Here is a 9,586-nt window from a genome sequence, read left to right as displayed (position 1 = left end):
GGGCCAGAGAGGCATATCTCACCAAGATGGATCATAAAACGGACCAAGAATAATCCACCTTGGTCGTACAACCTCTCTCTTGTTGTTGGTCAAAGTGATGGTCGTCCATGCGAACCCGGAGATGGGCTAGCTCGCCAATAATCACGCAAGTAGCTAGTCCCCAAAGACAACCACTGCATGTGTGTGGCCCAAACATATGTATGGAGAGGTGTGTTTTTGAGTAACAATGGAACAACTTTGATGTGGCACCGTTATTTCAAACTAGAAATCCCCACACTGAGTGAGGGTTAGGTTGACAATGCATATGTATGTTACACCACACTTCAAGCCAACGACGGGGATTCATGCATGCATGAGTGCATAGTATATGTGCTCAAACTTAATTAGGTCTGAATCTCACCATGACCTATACTACGATAACAAGAACCAAATGAAGAATCCACCATGGTAACCTATCTTGTTGTCGGTCAAGGTGATCATAGATGTCCACGCGGGCCCATGCATATATAGGCTTGTCGCCGATAACCACGCGAGGGAGTGTACCGTTTGAAGGCAACCACTACATGCATATGTATGGAGGTCATGCGTGCATGCATGTTTGAATACCATTTCACAACATTGATGTGGCACGTGCGTCAAAAATCGTACGCTAGCTCCCCACACAGAGGGAGATCGGTTCATGACGTGTCGTTGTACTAGCCACTTCGACTCGATGGGAGGGATTCGTGCATACACATGCATGTGTGTGTGCTCAAACTGTATCATGCGTGTCATCCCAGAGCATGACCTATATATATATACCGTATTACAAGCAAAAAAATAAACCCCTCCTAAGTCAAATTAACCTCTCTTGTGTTGTCAGGCAAAAAGTAGTGATGGACCAAGCGGGCCCATAGATGGAAAGTATCGATATCGCTGATAACCACTTAAGTGGGTGCGAGAGGACAACCACCACCGCTTTGCATGTGGGCCAAACATATATATGTTGAATACCCAAAATGCACAACTTTGATGTGCCACATGCATCAAAAACCATAAACCATGCACCCACACAGAGCGAGGTTCATGAAGCATACTACATATGATGGTCCCCTTCCCCCATCTTCACCTCATACTATATGCTCCTGCCGTAATATGTACAATCCAAAAGAATCCTCATCGATGGTGAAATTAATTAACCTCTCCTAATGTAGGTCAAAGTGATGCATGCATGCATCGACGATGGCCTCATGGGCCCACAGATGGAAGTGTCACATGTGAGTGTCCTAGCTAGGATAACCACCGCGTGCATGCATGTGGCCCAAAGAGGTGTTGTGTGATGTTTGAATAGCCAATTTCACAATTTTGATGTGGCACGTGCCTCGGAAACCAAAAAGTCCAGACACTGAGTGAGGTGTACTTGCTCACGGACGCATACGTATAGTATATATGCTAGTCCCCTCCCACTTCTTCGACGCATAGTATATACCACCATAACACAAACAAAAAAGATTCTACCTTGCTGGTCAAATTAACCTCACTGCCGGCTGTTCGTCAAAGTGATGGATGACGACCTTGTGGGCCCACAGAAAGCGTCACACGCGAGTATCGAGTGTCGTGTAGGACAACCATTGACTGCATGTGGCCAAAACATGTATGTATGAAAGGGTTGTGTAATGTTTTAAATAACAAATTCATGACTTTGATGTGGCACCGACCTGCCTAACAAAACGGCCAACCCACACGGTGGCTCATAACTCGTAGTGTGCTACCAGCCACCCGCCACCCCTAGACGCACACACCCACACACACACCGCGAATCCACCGCAACTACGATGCATGTTAAATTAATTATCCCGCGGTGAACATATCTTACCAAAGGAGGGACGTTTTAATTTCAAAAAGATCACAGAGATCATTAAGACGTTTTAGTACATTAATTCATTGATTTTCTACGGGTATAATGTGCAAAAATCAATTTAGAGATACATGCACACGTGATAGTGCACCTAAATGGATTGCAGAAACACATGTGTCTCACTGGGTGCATGTTTACTCCCCACATGCAACAAATTTCAAACATTGAGAATCTTGATTTTTAAATTCTAGTGCATCCAAAATTTATTTGAAGTACATGAAACTTATCGTGTTGTCATATGGACACCAACACAAAGTGGCATTGTACTTTTTTTGTCAAATTTGAGACTAGTTTTGATGTAATCTTTATCTAATTACAAACGGGAGATTATTAATAATTGGGAACCAATATCCCAAACGGATTATTTATTCGAACCGTGAGTGTTAGACCAACAATGGATACATGCCATGCTTCTGTTAAGCAATAAAGAGGCAACATTAATCATCCAAATAGAAAAACAATATACGTGCCACCACGCGACCCATGTGCCGTGCGAGAAGGTGTGAGTTGACGGGACCCATGCGAGCAGTCCGCTGCAAAAGCAGACCGGGAGGTGTGCATGCAGGTGTGTGAATTGACGGAGGCGTGCTTGCTGCGCAACATCATCGGGAGGCGTGCGAGCAGCTGTGTGAAACTTTGGTAGGCATGCCAGCAGTCTGGTGCGCAGGCTCACCGGGAGGCGAGCCATCGGTTTGACCGTCGCCCGCCTCTCTCCCACAACTCCCACTACTCCATATTAATGGTGCACCCGGGCAGCCGCACCCCCCATCCTCGCCACACACACAATCCTCTCTCTCCGCTTGCATCCTCGACACCGCTCTCAGTCCTCAAAGCCGTCAGTGTATGAGGATGCCGCCGAAGCGCCCCATTGGAGGGAGTGGCGACGTCAGGGCTGCTAAAGCACCGTAGCACGGCATGGAGATGGAGACAAAGGTTTCTATCACCGCCGGCAAGTTAATAATTCCTAGCCAGGACTTGACAATTGATTTTGAATGACCTATGTATGTTTGTGCCATTAGTTTCTTCAAGATTGGTCTGTACATAAACGTTTGTGCTTAAAAATCAAACCATAATATCTGGATATGTATAAATAAATAGCCATAAATTCCTAATCCTACTTCACGGCATGTAATCATTGATTTGATGCCAAATTTGTTTTACTATTTGTACAGGTGCTGTCTGACAATGTGAGCAGCAAGGATGAAGATGGATAGAGGAGGTATGAGAGGAAAATCTAGAGGGAGCTTTATGCGGGAATGCATAACAGGCGTATTAGGACCTGGAACGGCGGCTATCGATGCCCATTTTGCAACCACAAGCTTCATGACGCGTATCTAAGTGTTCTGGCGCATGCAAGAGGACAGGTCGTTGGCTCCTTCAAGCAGAAGTATTCTCGTAGGGTGGCGCACGACGCATACGCAGAGTACCTGGAGAAGCTTTAGGATCGTGCCGACATGTGAGATGAGATGTGGGATCGAACTATGTATGCTTGAGTATGCTTAACGATGGTTGAACTATGTACTTATGGTTGAACTATGCTTGTGTACGTGTACGCTTATTATCTATGTCTGAGTATGTTTAATCTATGTTTACTTATGTCTAACCATGGGATATGGATGCAATCAGTTCGGTTGATGGAATCTACCTCTGTCTTGGTTTATTGGTCCCCTTTGTAATTTGTGTTAAATTTTTACCAAAGGTTTAACTGACAAAATGTTAATGCAGGTCAGCAAAAATTATATCGTTGGATGGGTATTTGAGCATAGTGTTCAATGATATAATTTTTTGTGACATGCATAAATATTTCTTAGTTAAATATTCGGTAAAAATTACAAAGAGGACCAATAAACCAGGACGGAGGTAGTACGTCAATCACACATGGTTCCCAAAATTGGAATTGTGTGCAATGACTTTCATTTTGCCTGTTGCGTCAATCACACACAGTTGGCTCTAGCAAACCGTCGCCACCAAAATTCTCTATGAGACAGAAAACCCTCACCACCCAATTCAAAAAAGAAAAAACAAAACTCTCACCATCCCCATGTCACAAAAACCCTCACCCCGCCCGCCACCCCCTTCGGTCCCCATTCACACCTACACAAGCTCATCCGTGTCTATGCATGGCATCGCCTATCGCGGCGGTAAACACTTAGCTCGATGCCTGTCGCCGCCGCCAGCCTGCTGACAAAGCCCACTGCATTTCATCACTTCTGCTTGCCGTCACCTATCGCCATCGACTTTCTTGACGCTGCTCGCGGTCGACCCAGCTCCACTCGGTTGGGGAATCTGCCGTACTGAGCGTTCTTTCTCATGGACAACAAGGTAACTAATTTAATGAGATATTATCTCATCTCTTATCCCAGTTCATCTGCCTCCTTTAATCACCCGGCCGAAATCACCGTGAATTCATTTTTTTGACCTGATTTGAGGGTTTTCTTCCGTTCATAGAGTGTACAGTGTGCGGACACATCAGGACCTTGCGGCCTCTGCCAGACATTCCATCTCACTGTACCAGATGACTTGAGGATGCGCGCGGTATGTTCAATCTCACCCTAAATCGGTTGGCATGGCCTACTTTCTGAACATATTCTAAATATTACTACATTTGGATAAAAGGTGCCACATGCACCATACATGTCAAAGGGGATTCCCCCCCTCTTCTTTCTATATTAGGCAAATTAATGATGTATTGTTCTTTCGATTACTCTCATATTTCCATGACCTCATGTTTACCCAATCTGTTTAATTGTAAATTTTTGTTCTTCGTTTTCGACTGTTGTACAGTTCTTTCAATTTGGGCCCATATTTGCATGTTTCCATATTTTCTTTAACAATCCTACCATTTTTTGCAGCGCGTCCCTTGCTATGCAACAGAATCTGTAGTGCACAATCTTTCCCTTTACATAAATCAAGACTGCAGGGATGTCATACTACACACAAACCATGGATTTACAATTGTTGCTACTGTAAGACTGGATGAACGTGGTGACTCCTATTTTGGCACTAGCTTTTGGAAAGAAATTGCTAAGTTTTATGAACTGAAAGCTGGCACTGGAATTACACTACACATAAAAGGGCCTGGTCATGAGATATATGGTAACTTCCCCGACGATATCATCCGTCTAGACTTTGTTCGAAGTAAGTTTTCTTTTCAACTATCTGCATGTTGACTTACCCAGCAATATCAAATGACTTGTGTAGTATTTAAGCAACCAACTCCTATTCCCTTTTCTTACTATATTCCTCTCTAATAACTTCTAGTTACCAATACACTTTTCGATTGCCTTGTTTTACTAAATATTCCCTGTACTCCCATTTTTATCAGAAAGCGCCGCAGACAAGGAGACTCCGGAGGTGGAGAACTGGGCTGCCAACAAGCGGAGGTAGGGCGAGCTAGAACCACAAGCGACTCAAGCAGGCCTAGACTTCATCAGTAGCCTCCCCGATGATATGTTGACATTCATCATTTCCCTCCTCCCAATCAAATATGGGGCACGGACAACCGTCCTTTCCCGGCGGTGGCGCCCCCTATGGAACTCCAGCCCTCTCGACCTCATCGACACCCACAAGCTCTGCCATGGCTATCGCAAAAGTTTGGATGCATTCCCCAAGATCCTCGGCAGTCACCTTAGCCCAACTAGAGGCCTTAGAATGGGCAAGTTCCGTTCCAACGGTAAGGACCGAGCCAAGCTTGACAATTGGTTCCGATCCCCCGCCCAAGATCAGCTCGAGAAGCTCACTTTTGATGATGGGCATATGCGGTCGCTGCCAATGTCCGCACTCTGCCTCGCACCCACGCTGCGCGTCGCCAAGTTCAGGAACTGCCATCCCCCCTTAATGACATGCCCGCTCTTATTCTACCATGACTGAAGCACCTGGAGATCATCGCCGTCTGCCTCTCAAACGGTGACATGGAGCGCCTGCTCCATGGCTGTACTGCACTCGAGTACCTTTGTCTTCAAGCGATCAATGGGTTGAGTACCTTCCACATCACCTCCATGACTCTCTGGACTATTTATGTGTGTTGCTGGTGCGGCAGGAAGACATCACAAGATGTGTACCACGGTATGGTCATTGAGGACACACCTGCACTTGAGAGATTACTTGTAGTTGATCAAGAAGGTCTAACAAGAACCAATGTCATTTCTGCGCCGAAATTGATAGTGGTGGGCTACTCGTCTGACAAATACTCCGAACTTGTTATTGGATCCACACCTGTTCATGTACAACAGCCGCCTTCTACAAATTAACATTATTTCTAATTTTGAAGATGTTTGTTCATCTGTCATTCAGAAAATGATACCGACAAGCTTGACCCTGAAACTGCGCACAGTGAAGGTCTTGGCACTAGAATCTATCGGCCCCAACCTGGAGCAAATTGTCAGTTTCCTAAGATGCTTTCTGTTCCTAGAGAAGCTATATATCGAGGTGATGTTCCTTTCCTATTAAATGTTAACCATAAGGGAGTTCAATTTGTGACACCTTTTACCAAGTTTCTAATGACAATGTACTACAATTTCTGAAGGATTCTTTTGGAGGATTTCAGTACATACATGCCCCCCCCCATATTGGTTGCTTGATCCATATGGTTACAATCAATAAGCATTTCTCCTTTGGATTCATCTGTACTAGTTTTCTTAGGGAACTTTTAATCCACTCCAACCTCTTGTGAAGAAGGCTATATTTTTCTAGAATTTAATCAAATGCCCATGTTAATCATGTCAGATCAAAGATGGCATGTTAGTGCATTTTACAAATCCTGCAAACCAAATAGGCATGTAGTAATGTTCAAAACTGCATGTAGGCACTAACACGTTTTCTTATTTTGTAGATAAGATTAGGCCCAGTGGTGGATAATGTGATACAATATAACAATCACGTCGAATGCCTAGATCTGCATCTCTCAGAAATTACTTTGAACTCCTACCGAGGGACCTTACCAGAGATTATATTCGCCAGGTTCTTTGTTCTCATAGCAAGGGTGCTGAAGGAAATGAGGTTTGCCCTACATTTATTTCACAAAAATGAATGGTTTGTTGATCAGCGCCGGCACCGGCGGCAGAATGGAATAGGCTCCAAAAAATGCTAAATTTCATTTTGGAACTTCAGATGACAGAGTAATCGGAAGTCATCGTGTCAGCCCCATACATGACTTCTCAGTGGCTGACCCCTTTGCAAAAATTGTGAGGTTTCGAAACCAGACTTAGAAGTGGTAATATTAGTTTGAACCTCTCTAATATCCATGTTCAGCGGATCAGCGCGAGCGTTTGCAGCTGATGAGCTGCATTTCATTTCTAATATTAGTTTGAACCTTGTAATCTTCGAATTTGAGCCATATAACTCTAGAATTTGAACCTTGTAACATTTCGAGCTTTTGTGGTACAATTGTTGAAATGGCATCGTATGAGACTCGTATATTGGTAGCACTATTTTGACCTTAATATGCAATGGTCATAGATTTTATTAACCATTCTTGAATCTGTTTACCTTGTCGATCTCACAGCACACGATTTGTGTAGCTAACTCAACTGCGATCTTCGACATTATTGCACACAGTTGGTTTCTTCCACCATGTGCCCTGTAGAGCGTAGAATTAATTATCGCACTCGAGTGTCCATCATCACCCTTCTGTGTAACTTTAACCTCATCACCCACGGGTAAACTTATGACCGAAGTCATTCCACACACTTCGTTTTTACAAAGCTTTTTGCCAATGAACGCCCACGATTTGTCCCTCTTCTAGCCGACGCATGGCCAAACTAGCTGGGCGAGAATCTTGTGCGGTAAACTGCGCGGTAGCGCGGGAACAGGCTCACCGACGATACATTTGGCGCCTCTTCGAGCCCACGTGTGCGGTGCGGTGTTGTCAAGCGTGCACTGGAATCCTCCGCTATGAACACCGTGACAAGACATGACGATTACAGGCCGGTCAGCCCCCATTTATTACAGCGACCATTTAACCCTTGGGTCTCTTCAACCTTTCAATCGCGCCCCACCATTGCAAGAAGCACACCCACAATGAGAAATTCTTACAGGATATCCTACGTGGCTCCAATGGTGCTTCGAGCGGCTGCCGACGACGAGCAGCAGTTCACCATGCGTGCCGTGGTGGACACCCACAGAAGGTTCATGGACCTCTCGGTGGTGTACACCAATGACCCGGTCTGGGTGGAGCACTCCATCCACATCATGGAGTTGTTGCTTGCCGAGGAGAAGTACAAGGTGGTCGGGTTCGACCTCCAGTACACCCGCGCTCGTGTCGGGTCTCATCCCAAGGTCGCTGTCGCCCAGATGTGCGTGCGTCACCACGTCCTCTTCTACCACTACTACCTGGCCACAAGGCCTTGCGAGCGTTTTGCGAGGTTTGTCAACAGCCCCCACTACATGTTCGCTACGGTGGACATCACCAATGATGTAAAGGCGCTCGAGAATTCGGGCATCGCCTGCCAGAATCTTGTCCACATCTAGGGCCAATACAAGATCTGGGGCAGCAATGAGCATGAGAAGGACTCACTAGTTCACCTCACCAAGGCCATCATCGACCTCTACTACAGATACATGAAGGATTCATGCAACAAGGACAAGCGTGCCTGGCACTCAGCCTGGATGGAGAAACTCGACAAAGCTCACGTCGTGTACGCGGATAAGGAGGCGTACACGAGGTACGGCATGTATAGGCAGATCGTTAACATGAGGAAGTGCCTCCTTCCCCAAAACGGCCAGGGATCCAACCGGAAGCAGAGCAATGGCAAGCACCGTCGCAAAAATAAGTAGATGATTAGATCATCGTTTCTCCTACTTTAGTATGCATGTAATTGCTTACTTTGTTGTGTGGAAATGATATGTGTGTAGTCACTTGTGTAATTGAATGCTTAATTTGGTTATGCAATGCTATCTTTTTAAGTATATATGTTGATGCTCTGTAGATAGAGCGTAGATGTTGTGCGGACAAAGACAATCACATCGCACAAGGACTAAACAATAGAACCCGTCGGTGATGTTTTCATCAATCATTCACAATTGTATACCAGCAATCCTTTGCTCACAACACACACGGCTTGTTAAAAGTAATCGTTTGTGTTGTTATCGGTCTTCACACACGTTTCCGATTACAGACCTATTTGCCGCATATCACACACATCTTGTAAAGTTGAACCGTTTCTATTCTCTTGTCTCAACGCAAACAGTTCATCCGAGTGAACCGCATGCCGTATATCGCACACACCTTGATCTGGCTGACCATTTTTTTGTGTTGCCTAATCACAAACAGTTCATCCGAGTGAACCGTATGTTGTATATCGCACACACCTTCATCTGGCTGCCCGTTTCTTTTGTTCCTCCTCATTGCAAACAGTTAATTGAACTGAACCATATGCCCTGCATAGCAGACGCAACTAAAATCTGAACCGTGTTTGATGCATCCTCCATCGCAAATGTTTTGCACCTTGTTTGACAGTTTTTTTACACCACCATTTGCGATTATTGCATCACACACAGTTTCATCGAAGGGTCTCTGATCATAGTGTCGCGTTAGCAGCATCCTGCAGTAGTGATAACGAGAGGTAATTTAGTAACATGAAAATTTCTACAACCATATTTTCCTCCCTCATAATAATTACATGTAAGATCATAATCAAATTCAACAATATAACTATCACATAAAATATTATCTTCATGATCCACATGCAT

This window comes from Triticum aestivum, chromosome 3A, assembly GCF_018294505.1.
Source record: "Triticum aestivum cultivar Chinese Spring chromosome 3A, IWGSC CS RefSeq v2.1, whole genome shotgun sequence".
NCBI lineage: Eukaryota > Viridiplantae > Streptophyta > Magnoliopsida > Poales > Poaceae > Triticum > Triticum aestivum.
The sequence above is the reverse complement of the archived record's forward strand: the minus strand, read 5'-3'. Positions refer to the sequence as shown.